Source organism: Sinohyriopsis cumingii, unplaced genomic scaffold, assembly GCF_028554795.1.
Source record: "Sinohyriopsis cumingii isolate HCF-2022 unplaced genomic scaffold, ASM2855479v2 utg003193l, whole genome shotgun sequence".
In the NCBI taxonomy this organism is placed as follows: domain Eukaryota; kingdom Metazoa; phylum Mollusca; class Bivalvia; order Unionida; family Unionidae; genus Sinohyriopsis; species Sinohyriopsis cumingii.
Window position 1 is genome coordinate 37,735 of NW_028316422.1, and position 20,075 is coordinate 57,809.

General features: G+C 35.2%; 1 protein-coding gene across 1 annotated transcript in view; it reads right to left on the bottom strand.

Annotated features, from left to right (window-relative positions):
• LOC149769848 (proto-oncogene tyrosine-protein kinase ROS-like) overlaps window positions 1–20,075 on the bottom strand; it is a gene marked incomplete at its 5' end in the record, with an annotated part of 139,490 nt that overhangs the window by 14,421 nt on the left and 104,994 nt on the right. The window lies entirely within an intron of this gene.

Below are 20,075 nucleotides of genomic sequence, written 5' to 3' on the forward strand. Positions count from 1 at the left end.
TGCCACCTTTATTTTCAATTTAAGACAAAACTGTCAAAACCACTTCAGAAATAATATTGGCACATTAAAAACAGTACCTTGAGCACTGTTATTTTGTGGGCCACTTTGGGGAAAGCTCACTAGATTTGCTACATGAATTTCAACTTGAAATCATTTGTCCTAAGCCTCTGTACACCAATTGTATTTATACCAGAAACCCCAATGGCACAACGAGTTAAAATTTCTTCAAGCCCATGTCAATTCACATAGTGAATCTACATTGTTAGTGTTTAGTTGTGCTATGCTGCACACAACAATGAACAATGAAATAAAGCACTGTAAAAAAATCATGCATAAGAAAAACACAATAGTGAACTGACTCACCAAAATATTTGGTGTGCATTGCTTAGAGAAATGAAGCTTTCATATGTTACCACTTCCAGAGAGAGCAGATATGGATGACTACTCTGAAGGACTTTTGATCAAACTGTAGGAATGAGTGAGTGCAAGCAATCTCAGTATTGACAGAAGATGGGGAAAATTTATTGGCACAACATTGGCTGCAGTCTGAGGAAGTAATTGTGATCATTGATCAACAGTCTGCAATTTTACCACATATCCCCACCAAAATGATATAGGCAAAACTATAACTAGTCCCTCTAAAGTCTAAAATCTACTGTCATAAAATATGCCAAGTCATAAAATATGCCAAGAGATATGTTTTGACAACAAAGACACAGCTGTCTGGTATCAATGCTAGCATTTAACCAGTCAAATGCCACTGTGGGAATTCACTTACCATATATACCAGAAGTTGAGTCATACTTCAAACAAAAAAGATCCTGATCTGCCACAGCATAATGTACATGCAGATCAGGATCTATGCTGAATGTCCTTCTGATTACTCATAACAAACTGCACAGACCCAGATCTGCCAGAGCATTATGCAACAGCCGATTTGGGTCTCTGCAGTTTGCAGCTGGACTAGTCTTACAAGTGAGTATATGCAGCATGCAGTTAACAGATGATTTACTTGTGGTTTTGTCAAATTTGAGCTTTTTATGACTATTAGAGACCTAGTTACCATTACCAGCTGCTGCCAACAATTGTAAACCAGTCTCAATAGCAATGTACAAAATTCACAGACTGCCTACACCCAGACCTGCATCCAAGGTACAAACTCAGAGTCCATATTTTTCATGCATAGGTCAACAACAGTATTATAACCCTCATTTACAAACATAGAAGAGTTTATGTCCACAAGGACTGGTCATAATTGACAAACAAGATCATTTTACGAAATTCAACTAATTCATCTGTCTTAATGTCATGTTTTTTACCTTACATTTTGTTAAACATATTTGTTTAGTAATAACACATGGAAACTGTTACCAATGATCCTGATATGCCATTACATAATGCATCTGCAGATCAGGGTCTATCTTGATTGTTCTACTGATTACTCCTAACAAACTGCACTTTATGCAATGGCAGATCTTGGTCTGTGCAGTTCTATATAGTATTACAGGTGTACAAAATAGTGATCGTGAAACCGTGATTTTAAGTCCACAGTTTAATCTACATTTGAGAAATGACGATGTGCCCAAGATGGTGTACATCCGTTCGAGATAGCCACCTTGTTCTTATTAACAATACAACAGCTCTATACCTCTGGTTCTAAAATATTTCCATGTTAGCCTTTACAAACTAATCTGTATCATCTAGTGTATTTCTGTTAAAAAAGTTGCTAATTCTTTTATTTTTCTCTTCTTTTCTGGAAATGTGATCACATCAGATATAATATTTCACGATGCCTTTCAAGGTTTGCTTAAGTATGTAATTCTATAAACATTTGGATAGCAAAGAGATGGTAGCATAATAATGGGGGGGTGTCAGTCAAGACAAAGATGTTAAACTTTCCCTACATATGAATCAAAATAACATGCTGATAAAGCAGAAGTCTCTTATGCCCTACATTTGGACAGCAGAAGTCTCTTATGCCCTACATTTGGACAGCAGATGTCTCTTATGCCCTACATTTGAACAGCAGGTGTTCTTACTTGCAACATCTCAGGACATTTTGTAAAATGGAAAAGGAGTCCTTCATATATACTCTATTGGAGGAAACAAATTTCAAGGAATTCAAAACACAACCATTTCTTCCTTTTAACATTGGAGCCATTGTGGTTCAGTGGTTAGCATGCTGGAATCATGTCTGAATGAGGTCTAGGTTCAAATCCCACCATCAGCTCACCCTGAGTCACCTACTGTGGTGTTTCCTTGGGCAAAGCAATTTACTCCAGTTGCCTCAGCAACAAATAACTTGTTTTGCTGTGCCTTAAAGCACCCAACCAAAATCCTTTTAACCCCAGAGTGTTTACATCATCTCTGATATTCCTGTGCAATAACAAGATTTTCAAATTAGCTGCTATGGTGAACATATTGAATGTATGATTGGCACAGCTTTCATTTAAGAGCAATTTCATTAGAAATTTTTTGGTGAAAACCACATGTCAGTTTGAGCATCCATTCATGGGTAATGACAGCAAGAATTTCAAGATAGGTGCCATGGCAGCCATATTGAATGTATGATTGGAACCACTTTCATTTAGGATAAACGGGTTCTCATATAAAGTTTATTAGGGAAAAGCCCATGTTGATATTACCATACATTTGGAAAAGATAGATTTTCAAGATGAGGGTCAGTGTAGCAACAACAAGATTTTCAAAATGGCTACCATGGTGGCCATAATGGGTATCAGATCAGCACCATTTTAATTCAGGACCAATAAGACATTATAAAAAGTCTTCTGTTGATAACCCCATGTTGAAATAACTATAAATTTTGCATGAATAGCAACAACCTTTTCAAGGTGGCTACCATGGTGACCATACTGGATATCAGATTTTCACCATTTATGACCAATTTGATAAGTATTATGGTGCAAGTACAATGTCAGTATGACCAGCCATCTTGGAGACAGTGATAAAAAGATTTTTCAGTTTGCAACTGTGTCATCCATATTGGAGATCATATTAGCACCATTTACATTTACAACCAACCAAACATCATAATAAGTCTTTCAGTGAAAACCAAATGCTAATATGACAATTCATTCAGGAGAAATAGTGATAACAACATGTTCAAGATATCCACAGTGGTGGCCATATTGGATGTCTGAGCAGCACAATTTTCAGGCAGGACCAACCAGAAATCATATGAAGTCTTTTGGAGAAAACCTAATGTTGATATGACAGAAGGAATTGCATGAACAACAATTTCAAGATGGCTGCTTTGGTGGCCATATTGGATATTCACCATATTGTATCAATGGCTTTTGGTTAATGATAAAGTTATTACAAATGTTATTAGCATAACACAACCATCTAAACCTCTGGCAAATGTACACAAATTTGATTGTATTAGTCCACCATATCTGAAGATTTTTTTCTGCTTGTAGAAAGGTTGGAGATGTTGTAATTGCAGCTTGTCCCATTTTCAACATAGTGAATTCTTCCCAAAAGTAAAAATGATGTGATCTTCTACACTATTATGATGATGTATATGGTAAAGAGAACCATCACCATTGACCAATTATGGTTACAAGATTGTTTTACTATCTATAATCAATATCTTTATTCCCTTATCTTGTTAGCTTGACCTATCAAGGGGCAACAGAGTCCAATCAAATTTCTGCGTTGTTTGGATAACCTACTAACATATCACATCCATAATACAAAATGATCCAAAATACTCATTTTATTTATACAATTAGGTTATCAAAATAATATAATAATAACAACGATACCACTTTTTTCTTCAAGTTTTACTTGAATTGTCAATGGATGTAAGTTTGCACATCAAATAGGTTTTATGCTTATTGGCCCCATTATGGTTAATAAAATAAGGCCTCATTATGGTTAATAAAATAAGGCCCCATTATGGTTAATAAAATAAGGCCCCATTATGGTTAATAAAATAAGGCCTCATTATGGTTAATAAAATAAGGCCTCATTATGGTTAATAAAATAAGGCCCCATTATGGTTAATAAAATAAGGTCCCAGGTTAATAAAATAAGGCCCCATTAAGTTTAATAAATAAGAGTCCCTCAAAGTGACTGATGCTCTACTGGATAAAAAGAATTTCCAGGAAAACAAGATAAGACAATTTCTTCCTTTTAACTACTGAGTGATTAAAGTATCTCCAATGTTCTTTAGTGATAGCAAAATTTTAAAATTAGCTGCTGCAGTGGTTGTTGGATTTCACACTGGCACCTTTTTCATTTAGGACCAAGTAGACATTATTAGAAGTCTTAAGTGAAAAGCGCATGTCAATATGACCATCCTTTTCAAGACGGACATTGTGGTTGCCATACTGGATGTCATATCAGCACCATTTTCTTTTATGACAAACCAGCCTTAAAAAGACGTGTTTCAATAAAACTTCATTTTGATACGACCACTTGCTCAAGTAGTCGTAACAAGATTTTCAAGATGGCCATTGTGGTGTCAATATTGAAATTATTAGGACCATTATGCTGTGGAAGATCTGGGTCAGTTCAGCATGCAGTTAAGACTCAACTTAACGGTGAATATATATGCTAATGCATTCCCATTATAATATCCCAACCCTGAGACTGTTTCCTTACAATAATGGTGTTGCAGAAGTAAAAAAGAATCCCTCAAAGGACTGATACTCAAATGGCCAAAAAGAATTTCCAAGAATTAATGAATACTGAAATTTTCTCTTGACATTCTTCAGTGATAACAAGATTTTCAAATTAGCTGCTGTGGTGGACATATTATATGCTAGACCAGTTTCATCTGGAATCATGCAGACATCATTTAGACAGCATTTAGACATCATACTGACATCATTTAGACATCACATAGACATCATGCCGACATCATTTAGACATCATGTAGACATCATGCTGACATCATTTAGACATCACGTAGACATCATGCTGACATTATTTAGACATCACGTAGACATCATGCTGACATCATTTAGACATCACGTAGACATCATGCAGACATCATGCTGACATCATAAGAAGTTTTTGGTGAAAACCCCAATTCAGTATGACAATTCATTCAGGGGGAGTAGTGAAAACAAGATTTTCAAGATGGTCTTCACGGAAGCCATATTGGATGTACAATTGGCACCATTTAGGACCAACTCGGTATCATAAGAAATCTTTTTTGAAAACCCCATGTTGATATGACCAATGACTGGGGAGGAGATATAACAATATTTTGGGCCACATTTTCAAGATCACTGCTGTGGTGGCCATATTGAACATCAGATCAGCACCATTTTTATTTTGTACCAACTAGATTTCATAAGTCTTTTAGTGAAAGCCTTGTGTGGGTATGACCATCCATTTATGAGGAGTAGGGATAACTTGAATTTCAACACAGCACTATGGCAGCCATACCAGCTGCCTGAGCAGCACCGTTTTCATTTAGGACCAACTAGACCTTTGGATGAATGTGTGTGTATTCATGGCAATCCTAAAGTAGTTTAGGAGGCATAGTCATAACAAACTTGTTCTAGTGGGCAAGAGACAATGGACAATAGACAAGGCACAACACACCATACAACAAAGATCACCTTGCTCTATGACCAGTAATGCTCAAAATGTGAACTCTCTATGCATGTACGAACAAACAGAAAAGCATAATTTAAACTTTTTCTCTTGAACAAGTGCGGAAATATTGACAACACAGTGGCAGCCTTTTGTGTTTGTGTCAGTGTAGAGATATTTTTGTTGATAATGACTACGTAAGTCTAATTCTAATTCAAAAATCAATAATACTTGTATAAATAATTTAAGGAAATTTTTAAGTGTCTATATACGGAGAAGACCATCCTCTCTTTACCACAAAATTTATATTTGTTAATCACCCAGGGATTATCAAGGTTAAATATTGTAATTTATCTTTCATAGGGATAAATATGGTAAAGATATACTCACTTATAAGCTGAGTCAAACTGAAAACAACAAATATCCTGATCTGCTGTAGCATAATGCACCCGCCAATCATAGTCTATGTTATTTATTTTACTGATTACTCCTAACAAACTTCACAAACCAAGATCTTCTGGGGCATTATGCAGATCTGGGTCTGTGCAGTTTGCAACTGAATTCATCTTATAAGCAAATACATACGGTATGTTTACAGTACAATATGGAGCCAAATCCATTACAGCAATGTCATATTTTGTCTCCATTTATAGAACAATCAAAACCTTAGATCAAAGCCATGCTTTATAATTCCACAAAATCTGACATGCAGAGACCGACCATCTATCACTGTAATGATTCAGATCAGTCAACAACGTAATTTGGTTTCAGTAAGAAACAATCAAAATCTAAAGTAAATTTCTTCAGTTTATTAAACTGATTTGTTTTAGAAAGAAAACTGTTACTGTCTGCAATATGATAAGGGGACTTTAAAAATGATACATATCAAAGATAAGCAGGTATTAATTATTTCATCATGAATCAAGATGAAAGTTTATGGTTGTTATAGCAATATTTTCTGAATTGACTTAATTTGATAACTATCCTCTTCTAATGGCTTCCGTTACAAACCCTAAATGTCTAATATTTAACAATAATTTCACTGATGTTTGGAATATGCTTTTAAGATGTATGTGACCGCAGAACTTGTTCCATTTGAGACTATTTCATTTTCCAAACCTTAATGAAGGTATATATAGAAATATTGAAAATGTACGGAGAATTCTAAACGGTACTTTAGGTTCTACATAAAAGTCACTTTAGCCTTCTTCAAAACATGATGTATTTTTTTCAAGTCTTTGTGATAACCTTCCACAATGGTAACTTCTAGTTAAAATGGTTGTAAATTTAATTACTGTTATAATCCCCTCTTGTCATCTTTGCTAGTCATGGTTCTGATGTGTTAACCCTATCTATACCTTGGCGGATCAATCAGATAATTCAGTGCTTCGGGTCTGTGAATTTCACTGGATGCATCTAATCAAAATCAAATCCTACATGATCAATACATGAGGAGACTGGAATGGACTGATAAATAAACAATTTTCCACTGCCAGTCCATGTTTGTACAAATACATCCTTTCTCTCGAATATATCTGTAGTGGCTTCTCTCTGGCACATAGTCATACTTTCGAAGTTAAACTTGCAAAGTATCTTTTTGAAGTCAATTGCCTCCACCATTTTCGACCGATGTACATGTTCAAAGTAACAATCCACCACTGTTGCATGCTAGAAGACCCAAAATGGCTGATTCTCAACATGGTTGATCTTTAGATGAGGATTTCATTTGGCAAATATTGGCTGATCATAGTCATGAAGGCAATTTATTTTTTATTTATTTTTAAAGTTTGGAAGTATATCAGGTTATTGAAGCTGAGAAAAATGTTAATGGAGATAGCAATGAGTGATTTTAAACCCAAAAATGGCCTTAAATATGTGTCTGATGTACATGCTGGATGAACAAAACAGCATGCCAGTCAACCCCTCATTTCAGGGAGATATAGAAATTAAATGTAGAAAAGCCAGGCAAACAAGCCATATTAAAATACAGAAAATGTAACTGTAGAGTGCACTTTTCCTTTCTTCTTTCCTCACAATTTAGCCTTGTGGGATCATGTTCCAGCTGTCTATGCTAGCTGTGAATATGCTTCTCTAGCCACAGACTGTGAAAGTGGATTCTCAGTACAGAACAATATTCGTACACATATAAGAAAGCTCAGAAAAAATCAGCAGATTTAAAAGTGCTTATACAACTAGAGGCCGAATCTTTTAAAGATTGTGATTTTAGCGTGGGTCTTTTAGATTGGAGCAGGAAGAAAGAGTAGAGCAGGATGACCAGAGTGATGGATAGTGTTATATAAATGTTTAACTATGGCCGTTTCCTCCTCCTCCTCCTCATTTCTGCAATGCAGATTCTGAGTGTTTTGAACTGTGACCTTCAGATGATTTAAGTATTGCTGCAAGAAGAACTTCTCTACAAGACAGAAAGACAACACATGTTGAAAAGAACTAAGTTTGATTGCTTGAGGACTACCAGTATGTCACAAATCTTGATGCAGAGACAATGATTCTTGTGAAGGTTCATAAATTTTGGTTGTGAGATTAAGTAAATAACATAAAATAAAATAAAACTGAGTAACTGTTAACTATTATTCATTGTTCTGTAGTTAACTTAGTTTTGGTATGATGTGCACTTTCACACTAAAATATCTGACACAATGGTTGTTACACTAATTTCCTCTTGTGACCAAATCTCAATTATTGTGCTAAATGATCTCCCTGAATTTGTCCCAGAAAACTTGGCATGTATGAATAACATCAATTCAAATGCATGTTCTCTTTCTCTGTCTCTGCTTCTCTCTCTTTCTCTCTCTCTTGTAAAATAAATAAATAAACATTTACAAGCAGACACACTTACACAGACATTAGTGAAATTAGTGAAATATATTAGGAAAGGAAGAGAATTTAACTATATATACACTTGTTGAAATAGACTATATATATATATATATATATATATATATATATATATATATATATATATATATATATATATATATATATATATATATATATATACATACATACATAAGGTTCATTTACACGTTGCAGTTGATGATTACTTCAACTTAAATACATGATAAGGTGTTATACATTTGCCATCAAAAATTTCCTGCATAAAATCATTGAATTGGTCTATGAAGTGTTTATATAGATATAGATATATATATATATATATATATATATATATATATATATATATATATATATATATATATATATATATACAAGAGCTGCAATATTTCTATTGCCTTATGTTTCGACAAACATGTTATATGCAAACGCTGAATAAAACTGTATACTGTGCAGAGTTCATGACTTTGACCTAATTTGTGGGAGATCTTTTGCATCACCACTTTCAAAGTGCACTAATTCATACAAGATTTGGCCTGAAAAATGTGGTCACAAAATGTCGTTTTAACTTGAAATATCTATGCTCAGCAAATTTTTTTATTTCAGGAAGTTTAGTTAGCAAATCAGAAGATCAAAAGATGGGGTAAAAAACTGAAAGATTATAGACAATCCTGGAGACTTGATGCAGATGATGATGATGATAATGATGATGATGATGATGATGATGATGATGATGATGATGATTATTACAAAAGTGCAATCTGCAATCTCTGGGCTACTGACTTTTCCTAAGTCAGGGCTATATTTTGATTTTGAATTGCCACATCCTGAATATCAGTGTGATCAAAGATGTATATAATAAAGTATGAAAGTGAACCTTTGCTTTATTTGCAGTATTAGATTGGTTTGCTGTGTGAGCTTTTATTTTCATTTTAGTTTACCATGCATTCGTTTGATTAACTAGTCCGTACAAAATGAGAATGCAGCAAAATGGACAGCACACTCCATTACATCCTGCCAGTCAAAAGCAAATGAATATGGATCCAGCCCAATAATTTTCATTGCAAAGTCAATAATCTACAGTCTACATCAAGTCTTCATTAACAAGATGTCCAACAGAGTCCATCCCAGACCTAGCCAATAAAAGGAATGGGACCAAAGCTTTTGACATATTTTATCGTACATAATCGCTTAAAAGTCAAGTCCAACTGCAAACTGCACAGACCCAGATCTACCAGTGCATTATGCACCAGCAGATCTTGGTCAGTGCAGTTTGTTAGGAGTAATCAGTAGAACAAACCGCACAGACCCTGATCTATAGGTGTATTGTGCTACAGCATCAGGATCTTTGTTGTTTGCAGTTTGACTCAACATATAAGTGAGTATAGATGGTACTTTATGGCACTGAAAAGCTGATAGGTATATGGTATCATTTAAAAGCTTTCCAGCACATACTAAGCAATGGTTGTCAAGGCATGACAGTTACATTCATTTGCCAATAAGATATTTTAATAACAAGCAGATGTACTACCTAGGACATTAAAAAAAACTTTTGAGAACTGTCCGATTCAATTTATTTGAAACTGGTCCTTATAACTTCTACTACAGGTTTCCTTCTAATTAATTCATACCAAAAAAAATGGAGACAAATCTTTCTATCATTTATTACATTTTAGATGAGGAATTATATAAGGGGTTTCTATAACATTTAAATGCAAGAAAAATCTATGTATACCTAACTCAACATGAATCCTGATTATATCAACATGTCCTAAAATATCTGAAAAATAGGAACCCATATTACAACTGAATAGTCCATATAGTCACCATCTTTTCAAGGAGGGTTCAAATAATGACAGTCTTACCAAGGAAGAGTCTATAATGACCATCTTACCAAGGAAGAGTCTATAATAACCATCTTTTCAAGGTGGGGTCTATAATGACCATCTTACCAAAGAGGGGTCTATAATGACCAACTTAATGACCATCTTACCAAGGAGGGGTATATAATGACCATCTTACCAAGGAGGGGTCTATAATGACCATCTTTTCAAGGAGGGGTCTATAATGATCATGTTTTCAAGGTGGGGTCTATAATGACCATCTTACCAAAGAGGGGTCTATAATGACCAACTTAATGACCATCTTACCAAGGAGGGGTATATAATGACCATCTTACCAAGGTGGGGTCTATAATGACCAACTTAATGACCATCTTACCAAGGAGGGGTATATAATGACCAACTTAATGACCATCTTACCAAGGAGGGGTATATAATGACCATCTTACCAAGGAGGGGTATATAATGACGATCTTTTCAAGGAGGGGTCTATAATGATCATCTTACCAAGGAGGGGTCTATAATGACCATCTTACCAACTAGGAGTATGTAATGACCATCTTCAAAGGAGGGGTCTATAATGACCAACTTAATGACCATCTTATCAAAGAGGGGTATATAATGACCATCTTACCAAAGAGGGATCTATAATGACCAACTTAATGGCCATCTTACTAAAGTGGGGTCTATAATGACCAACTTAATGACCATCTTACCAAAGAGGGGTCTATAATGACCAACTTAATGACCATCTTACCAAGGAGGGGTATATAATGACCATCTTACCAAGGAGGGGTATATAATGATGATCTTTTCAAGGAGGGGTCTATAATGATCATCTTACCAAAGAGGGGTCTATAATGACCAACTTAATGACCATCTTACCAAGGAGGGGTCTATAATGACCATCTTTTCAAGGAGGGGTCTACAATGATCATCTTACCAAGGAGGGGTCTATAATGACCAACTTAATGACCATCTTACCAAGGAGGGGTATATAATGACCATCTTACCAAGGAGGGGTCTATAATGACCATCTTACCAAGGAGGGGTATATAATGACCATCTTACCAAGGAGGGGTCTATAATGACCATCTTACCAAGGAGGGGTCTATAATGACCATCTTTTCAAGGAGGGGTCTATAATGATCATCTTACCAAGGAGGAGTCTATAATGACAATCTTACCAACTAGGAGTATGTAATAACCATCTTCAAAGGAGGGGTCTATAATGACCATCTCACCAAGGAGGGGTCTATAATGACAATCTTAATGACCATCTTACCAAGGAGGAGTCTAAAATGACCATCTTACCAACTAGGAGTATGTAATGACCATCTTCAAAGGAGGGGTCTACAATGACCATCTTACCAAGGAGGGGTCTATAATGACCATCTTAATGACCATCTTACCAAGGAGGGGTCTAAAATGACCATCTTACCAACTAGGAGTATGTAATGACCATCTTCAACAGAGGTGTCTATAATGACCATCTTACCAAGGAGGGATCTATAATGACCAACTTAATGACCATCTTACCAAGGAGGGGTCTATAATGACCATCTTACCAAGGAGGGGGTCTATGATGACCATCTTACCAACTAGGAGTCTGTAATGACCATTTTTTCAAGGAAGGGTCCATAATGACCATCTTACCAAGGAGAGGTCTATAATGACCACCTTAATGACCATCTTACCAAGATGGGGTCTATAATGACCATCTTACCAAGATGGGGTCTAAAATGACCATCTTATCAAGAAGGGGTCTATAATGACCATCGTACCAAGGAGGGGTCTATAACGACCATCTTACCAAGGAAGGGTCTATAATGACCATCTTAATGACCATCTTACCAAGATGGGGTCTATAATGACCATCTTACCAAGATGGGGTCTAAAATGACCATCTTATCAAGAAGGGGTCTATAATGACCATCATACCAAGGAGGGATCTATAATGACCATTTTATTAAGGATGGGTCTACAACGACCATCTTAATGACCATTTTATCAAGGAAGGATATTTAATGACCATCTTACTAAGGAGGGGTCTATAATGACCATCTTACCAACTATAAAGTCAGACTGGTTCAAATGCATTGTCCAGAAGTCATCAGAGGTCTGAAGTTACCTCTTATTTTCAGTATGCAGCCAACATACCCATAAAGCTCCAAACAGCATATCATACCATCACATAATGTGTATTAGAGGTTTATACTGCATTTATGTGTACACTATGTACCAGTATATAAAGTGATATTGAAGCTTTGTTTCATTTGTCTGTGTACAGTATGTACCAGTATTTAAAGTGATATTAAAGCTTTGTTTCATTTGTCTGTGTACAGTATGTACCAGTATTTAAAGTGCTACTGAAGCTTTATGTTTCATTTGTCTGTGTACAGTATGTACTGGTATTTAAAGTGATATTGAAGCTTTGTTTCATTTGTCTGTGTACAGTATGTACCAGTATTTAAAGTGATATTGAAGCTTTATGTTTCATTTGTCTGTGTACAGTGTGTACCAGTATTTAAAGTGATATCAAAGCTTTGTTTCATTTGTCTGTGTACAGTATGTACATGTGTACAAAACGATACTGGAGGTTTATGTTGTATTTACATGGTTACATGTACCCAGATTTAAAGAGACACTGAAGGTTTTTTTTTATACAAGGATTTACAAATCAACTTGCCCAGCTCCTGGGACATGCACAGATTTGACTTGGGCAAGCTGAGGTTTCCACATAATATGCCCACAGACAAGTCCAAAACATTTAGTTGGGGTTTTGTTAGTGTTCCATTACTAACTGAAGCCAGTTTTAATAAAATAAGAATAAATGTTGCTATTTTAACTTACCATTACATTGTAATTGTAAGATCTGTATGCATCTGGCAGTTTGACCGAGTCAAATGAATGCTTTCATGTGCATCATCATCTTGAGGTCGGTAAGGCATTAATTGTTAATAAAAAAAGAGCTGTGAGATTTAATTGACAGGTGTGTTTGGAAATAAAAAGCACTCATCACTAACGATGAACCACCAGGATTTTATTCAAAGCAGGTGGTGTTTATGAGGTAATCAAAAGGAGATCAATAAGTAAATACTGCGTAGCAAACAAATCAGTGAATAAAAATAAGACACTGTTCTCACTCTCAAGAGTTGGCTTGTCAAAAATTTGGATTCATGTCAGTGATTTTGAGCTGAATAGATGCTAATTTTGAAGTATATTGATAAAATCAGTATTCACAAATCTTTCAGATGTGAGTATAAAATTAATCATTACAAATATTCTAGCTTTCATTATTACTGATGTAACACTCCAGTGGCCTAATGGTTAGAGTATCTGCCTCAGATTCGGGTGGTTGTGGGTTCAAACCATAGCCAAGACATATCAAAGACAGATAAAAATGGTACTATGGTACTAACAGCTGCATTGCTAGGCACTCAGCATTAAGAGGCAAGTGTTAGGACTGGTCAACCTGGTATCAGGATAATGTGACTGGGTGGGACGTCATGCTAGATGTCTGTAGCATGATGCCCCAGTGCTAGACATCACTATGAACTGCCACAATGCAGACATCATAACGAAATGATTACAATTTTTTAAAGCTATGTTAAAAATCCAAATCACACATATTACTGATGTAGTTGATGAAATGAGACTGTAATCTTATTTAGCCAGGTAAGGAACTTGATGAAGTTTCTAGTTCAAATGAATCTGTGTTACTGAAAAATAAGCAGTATGATGCTGTTAAACATGCAAGAAAATTTCAGCCATCGAGGAACAGTTAGTATCCATTGTGAAACAGTGAGTATCCATTGTGGAACAGTGAGCTTCCATTGTGGAACAGTGAGTACCCATTGTGGAACAGTGAGTATCCATTGTGGAACAGTGAGTACCCAATGTGGAACAATGAGTATCCATTGTGGAACAGTGAGTATCCATTGTGGAACAGTGAGTATCCATGGCTAAAACATGACTCAGCAAATGAATAAATATTCTGCTGCCACTGCAGAAAAATCCCAAAACTGCCAAAGGCAAAACCTATTTCCCACGGATCTGACATTCAAGGAAAAGCAGACATGTGAGTGCACATACATACCCCAGAAGAACATGATAGTCAAATCATTGAATATTTTGTGACTATTTCAGTGATCGACCTATATTTACCTTGTTTTCTTCATGGATGCATAATCAAATGTGCATGAACATTTGAATTTTAATTGCAAAGTTAAATAATAAGGTTATGAGTGAAAAGATGATTCAAATTAAATTAATGCAGTTCTCTTATTGGTTGTTTAAATATATATATATATATATATATATATATATATATATATATATATATATATATATATATATATATATATATATATATATATATATATATATATATATCACATGTACCAGAATATAAGGTAATATTTAACATTTATTTATGTCTTCATATGCATAAAACAAGTGCATATTTAGTGATATTGGAGGTTGATACTGTATTTTTATCTCTATAGTATGTACCAATATATATAAAGAGATATTGGATGTTTATACTGCATTTATATGTATATATTATGTATAGGTTTGTACTGTATTTATATATGTACAGTATGCATCAGTACACAAAGTGATATTGGAGGTTTATAATGTATTTATGTGTACAGCATGTACCAGTATATATAGTGATATTGAGGATTATGCTGTGTTTATACTTGTACAGTACCTACTAGTATATAAAGTGATATTGGAGGTTTATACTGTACTTGTATCTGTGTATCATATATGAATATATAAAGTTATTTTTTCGATTTCTATACTTACATGTGTACAGTATGTACCAGTGTATACAGTGGATATTTTAGGTTTATACTGTATTTATATATGTGTGTAGTATTTACCCATATATAAAGTGATATTGGAGGTTTGTCCTGTACTTGTGTGCATAGCATGTAGCAGCACACACAGTGCTATTAGGTTTGTACTTTATTCATGTGCACAGTAGGCTGTATTTGTAGGTGCATAGTATATACAGTATACAAAGTAATATTATAAGTTTTATACTGTATTTATATCAGTACAGCACATTCTTCAGTGTAACCAGCATAGATACAGACTGCTCCACTGTATACCAGTAAACTTTACTTTACTCCCAAATCTTATTCCAGAGTTCCAGGCCATTAATATCATTTATTGTTTAAAATACAGAGTCAAGATCTGATGTCACGTAACAGTCTGGCAGATCTGGATCTATAATGTTTACTTGAACCCATTAAACAATGAACAACATAGACCCTGATCGACTGTCATAAAATGTTCTGGTAGATATGGATCTACACTGTTTGCTTAAATTCACAATACATGAACAATATAGACCTTGATTCACTGTTATAATGTGATCACATATCTGGGTCTATATTGCTCACTGAAATTCACAACCAAATGAATGATACAGACCCTGATCCACTGTTATAATATGCTAGCAGATCTGGGTCTATATTGCTCACTTATATTCACAATGCCATGAACAAAATAGACTCTGACCCACTTTTATAATATACTGGCAGATCTATGTCTACTTCCATCACTTTAACTCATAATACAAAGAATTACATTGACCCTGATCCACTGCTGCACCATGCTCTGGCAGATCTGGGGTATACACGGCTCACCTGAATGCACAATAGAAAGAACCAAATTGACCCTAATTTACTGTCATATATATATATATATATATATATATATATATATATATATATATATATATATATATATATATATATATATATATATATATATATATATATATATATGAGCAAGATAGTTCTGATTCACAGCTTTTATAATGCTTTGACATATACTTGTCTACATTTTTAATTAGAAGTCAAAATAAGAACCTGATCCACTGCTTTATAATGCCATGGCAGTTCTTGGTCTCCACTCTTGGCTTGAGCACATAACACAGTGAACATCATAAAGCCGGATCCATTGCTTTATAATGCTCTAGCTTATTTGGGCATACAATATTCACTTGAAGTGAATAACATAGACTCTGATCCACTTGCAGCTCATGCTACCATAAATCTGGGTTTACTCTGTTCACTTGAACATTAAAGACCATAATCCAGTGTTGTATAAAGCTCATGCAAATATGGATCTTCACTGGTCACATGAATTTAAAATAAAATAATAAAATACCTGATCCACTGCTACCTCATGTCATGCTATGGTAGATCTGAATCAACTCTGTTAACTAAAAGCCACAATAAAATAAAATGCATAGACACTGATAAGTTGGCACCTCATTAATGGCAGATATGTATCCACACTGTCCACATGCACTCATGATCAACAGAATCAACCCTGATTTACTGTTATATAATGCTCTGCCAGGTCTGGGGCTTCAATGTTTACTTTAACTCATATACCCTGCCCATTGTTTAACAATGCTCAGATAGATCTGGGTCTCTATGGTTAACTTTATTTCATGACAGAATGAACTGCACAAACCTTGAGCAGCTGTTGTACAATGCACTGACAGATTTGGGTCTACAATATTTACATTTGGATTTCAATTGTAAAATTCACTTGAGCCAAAATTTATTCTGGAGTTTCAGCATGTAACTTAAACCGCAAGTAAGACTTAATGTATTGATTCTTCATCATACATTTTGCCAAGAAAGAAGATAAATCTTTAGACCATTCAAGACTTTCTTAATTTACATGTTCCTTGCATTGTCTGACAAATTATAATGACAAAATTATTCCAAATGTCAAATCGGTTTTCTAGAAATTTTCAGCCTGCCTTTGGAGTTTTGTGTTCAAAATCCTTTCAAGAAAATTGAAAGAGCTAGTAATTATACTGATTTATACTTACACATTGTAACACAAGAAATAACTTTTAACATGGTCACTGTGCAGGTCATCTGACTTTAATTAACAAAACCCCTACATATGAAATCAAGGTTTGTAAGTCTCTGTCCCATAGTAAGATATTATTCCTATGGCAGTTCTACATTTCACATTTGAAAATAGAGCCTGTAGATACTATGTATATCCTTCCAAGGCAGATACCATGTGTACACTCCCCAGGTCTGCAGATACTGTGTGCATCTTCCCCAGACCTGTTGAAAATATGTGTATACTCCTCAGGCCTGTATATACCTTCTGTATCCTCACTAGGCATGTAGATACCATGTGTATCCTTCCCAGGCCTGTACACACCATGTGTATCCTTCTCAGGACTGTAGATACCCTTTGTATCTTCCCATTGCATTTATATCCTCCCCAAGCATGTAAACTATATGTATCCTTACCAGGCCTATATATACTCCATGTGTATCTCTCCCAGGCCTGTAGATACTTGCATCCATCCCAGACTTGTAAATACAATATGTATCCATCCCAGGCCTGTAGATACTATATATATCCTTTCCATCCCTATAGATACTATGTGTCCTTTCCAGCCCTGTTGATACAGTGTGTCCTTTCAAGGCCTGCAGATACAAAACGTATCCTTCCCAGGATTGTAGATACCATGTATAACCTCCTCAGGCTTGTAGATACCATGTGTATCCATCCCAGACCTGTAGATACAATATGTATCCTTCCCAGGCCTGTAGATACCATGTATAACCTCCTCAGGCCTGTAGATACCATGTGTATCCATCCCAGACCTGTAGATACTATATGTATCCTTCCAAGGCCTGTATATACAAAATGTATCCTTCCCAGGCCTTTAGATAAAACGTATATCCTCCTCAGGCCTGTAGATACCCTATGTAGCCTGCCCAGGCCTGTAGATACCATAATTATCCTTCCTCTATATAATAATGCCAATTTTACACAGTATTTAAAACTACACATCACTTTCCACAGACAAACACTGTTCCAAAAGAAACTTTTGTCTTCAAGGCTACTGACTCCCTGGTCATTACTGTCGATGATACAGACTGATGCTGGGAGTTAACTGGTTTAATCTCATAATCAAGACATAGAATAACATACTGATTAACAGCTTGCCTTGAATCATAAATAAGATGATGTACACAGTAGGTGTTACAACTGACCATTAAAAAAAAATGATTTTCAAAGATAATGTATCTCTTTATCATTGGTTAACCTCCACTTGCCATATCATCAATCATTCACAATCTGCCCAAGTAGATTGCAAGAAAGAAAAATAGCATGTCATGAAAGTTAATGAGAAAAATAGTGGAAAAAATGATTTTAAAGAAAATAAAATTAACTTTCTTCTTTGCTAATTTTTATCTTTGTTAAAAAGTCAACATAAAAAGATAAATATAGGCAGGCAATCAGTTTTCCTACTACTTCACTGTGAAAGCTTAAAGTACCATATATACTTGCTTATAAGTCAAGTCAAATTGCAAAAAACAAAGATCCTGATCTGCTATCGCATAATGAGCCTGCAGATCAGAGTCTATGTTGTTTGTTCTACTGATTACTCCTAAAAAAACTGCACAGACTAAGATTTGCTGGTGCATTATGTAATGGTAGATCAAGGTCTCTGCAGTTTACCTTATAAGCAAGTAAAAGATGGTATATGTTGCATAATTTATTAATGGTCTACCTCTCTTCTTGAATTCCTCTTCCAACATCAAAGCTGGTCAATGTTGGTGTAATCTGACTGGTAAAATGCAGATTGTCCAATGACTGAGGTCAATAAAACTATTGGTCCAATGAAATATGCCCTCTGATTGTCCAATGACTGAGGTCAATAAAACTATTGGTCCAATGAAATATGCCCTCTGATTGTCCAATGACTGATGTCAATAAAACTATTGGTCCAATGAAATATGCCCTCTGATTGTCCATTGACTTGAGGTCAATAAAACTATTGGTCCAATGAAATATGCCCTCTGATTGTCCAGTGACTGAGGTCAATAAAACTATTGGTCCAATGAAATATGCCCTCTGATTGTCCAATGACTGAGGTCAATAAAACTAATGGACCAATGAAATATGCCATCTGATTGTCCAATGACTTGAGGTCAATAAAACTATTGGTCCAATGAAATATGCCCTCTGATTGTCCAATGACTGAGGTCAATAAAACTATTGGTCCAGTGAAATATGCCCTCTTATCCACGTTTGTGTGAAGTGCATAGATCATTATTAGCGATTGCAGAGATCCATATCTACTGTTCAATAATGTGCTGGCAGATCTGGGTTTATGCAGTCTGTTAGGAGTTATTAGTAGAACAAACAGCATAGACCCTGATCTGCCAAAACATTGAGATCTGGTTCTTTGTTGTTTGCAGCTTGGCTCAACTTACAAGCAAGTATATAAGGTACATGGGTCCATGAATTTGTCTTGCAAATTGTGGACATTCAATACCCAAATATTCACAACTCTTTCTCAAAGAGGGAAAACAAGTTGGATCAGGCCCACATCACTACTTTTATTGACCCAATAGACTTTTTAGTAAATGACCACTAAACACCGAGGCAGTATGCTTCTAGTGTTCTTGGGGACATAATTCCCTATTATGCATGATAAGTTGCACCATTTTTTGTGTTCTTGTTTGTAACTGCATGTTTATATTCAACACTCCCTCACTCTAACAACACTCCCTCACTATATAACATGGTCCTGTTATAACAGCCTTCATTATAACAAGGTTTCAGTTATAAGGCCCATCATTATAAAATGGTTCCTGTTATAAAGCTCTTCATTATAACATGGTTCTTGTTATCAGGCTCTTCATTGTAACATGGTTCCTCTTATATGTCCCATCATTATAAAATGGTTCCTGTTATAGAACCCTTCATTATAACATGGTTCCTGTTATCAGGCCC